The following is a 1,838-nucleotide window of genomic DNA, read 5'->3' as shown; positions in this document are numbered from 1 at the left end:
GTTTTTGAGAGAGAAATTAGTGTGTCACACATTGAGGATGCCTCAAATAACACCAGTTAATTTCTATACATAGTCATGGTAATAAATGATATATATTCTTTTAACAACTAATTATATTCTTGGCAATTAATTATAACTCTCCAACTGTTCATACAGAAGCAATATAGTCATATCATTGTTTCTTTAAAAATATCTCTTTTTGAGAAGCTTCAGCCGTTCTGTTTTTTTTTTATTTCACACACAATGTATTTTACTGCTGACCTTGATCGGAAAACAAGATCAGAGAGAGCATCAAAGATCAGAAAATAGCATTTCCCAGAATTGGGTGAAGAGAAACACTGAAGTCATGTGAGGGAAATGGCCACTCAAAGAAATGGGTCACTATGTCGCCTGGGGTCTTGGATTTGTCTCCTGATATTTGACCTGAAGAAAAAATTCAAAATGTATTTCACAAATAAGTGGGAGTACCACATTTGCAAATATGACAGGTGTTTCTCATACCTAAAGTAGTAATACAAATGATATTTTAAAACAAATAACATGATTTGTGAACCTTACACATGGTTTTACAAATCCCCTTTGTGGGATTTAAGAGGCCCGGTGTTTGTTGTGGTTTCCCCCCTCAGGATGTTTTTCATTTATTTCTCGTGATTGCATGACAGCCTTGGTGGAGAGATGAAGTGTGACCTTGGAGAGAGAGAGTGGCATTTTGTAATGCTGTGTGCATCACAGACATCCTGTTTGTTGTACTGTATGCATCCTAACATGATGGTACAATGTTATGAATTCCTGATTTTATAAATGAAATGTTATTCCCGCAGTACTTTCTTTTGAATCAAATAGATCTTGAAGGAAGAACTCATCTCAGATTCCACCAGGACAAAAGCCCTCAGAGGTTTGTTGGGAATATGCCGACTACAGTTTACATCTACCAATCTAACCTGGAGACTTATATCTGCTTTGGACCTATGGATCCCATGAGATGGCTGTCCTTGCATTCGAGATCCCCTATTCAAAGATGTTGTATTTAACTGACTAAATTGAACATATTTCAACAACTTTTGGATGGATATACATGAAATTAAGTGCAGATATTCATGCTTCAAAGACAATGTATCCTATTAGGCGCAGTAATCACCTGAATTTACCTTTAGCTCCCCTATTAGGTTTGAAATTGTGGTTTTAGGTGAAATATGTCAAAAAGTGTTTATCCAGTGCCTGTACTCTGTTCTTACAAGCGAATGTTATATGCAAAGAAGGTGCCTTTTAGCATTGTTATTTAGAGCATGTTAGCATGCACAGGATAGCATTTCGCTCAAAGTTCAGCCTTCTGTAGACACTTTCTCATCTAGGAACCTTGTTTGCTGTCTTACATCATGCAAAAACTCAAATATTATTGCGACAGATATTAAAGTCAAGTCAAACTCAAAGCGTAACTCACCTGGCTGTTACATTACCGGGTTAGATTTAAATGCCTGGCCCTTCACTGCATGTCATCCTCATTCTCTCTCAGGCCTTTTCTGTATCTGTCCAAGCCATCTAAACAAAAAAGAAGTAGAAATGCAGAAGAAATACCACAACAAAAGTAAATAGAAGACATAGGAGACAAAAGTTAGACTTCTTCTAAGGCAGCTGATACAGACAGATTCATGTGACCGATCTATAAAGGTGTCGTGTGAGAGACTAGCATAGCTTGGGTCCTGTGGGACTGGAGGTCTAGTAAGATAAATGAGTAGTGGCCACACAACCAGTCAGCGCAGTAATGGACAGGGAAGAAAATACAGCAGTGGAACAACATGTAGCGGTCCCAAGTGGCAGCAACATTAAGAAGAAGAAGG

At 37.9% G+C, this 1,838-nt stretch overlaps 1 long non-coding RNA gene across 1 annotated transcript; it reads right to left on the bottom strand.

The window, feature by feature from the left end:
- Positions 1–209: 209 nt before the first annotated feature.
- LOC117456464 (uncharacterized) lies at positions 210–1,535 on the bottom strand. The gene is made up of 3 exons (XR_004553246.1): positions 1,442–1,535; positions 559–687; positions 210–423 (listed from the first exon to the last, which is right to left on the bottom strand). It is a non-coding gene; the product is annotated as an uncharacterized lncRNA (long non-coding RNA).
- Positions 1,536–1,838: the final 303 nt, after the last annotated feature.

Source organism: Pseudochaenichthys georgianus, chromosome 12, assembly GCF_902827115.2.
Source record: "Pseudochaenichthys georgianus chromosome 12, fPseGeo1.2, whole genome shotgun sequence".
Taxonomy (NCBI): domain Eukaryota; kingdom Metazoa; phylum Chordata; class Actinopteri; order Perciformes; family Channichthyidae; genus Pseudochaenichthys; species Pseudochaenichthys georgianus.
The sequence above is the reverse complement of the archived record's forward strand: the minus strand, read 5'-3'. Positions and strand labels throughout refer to the sequence as shown.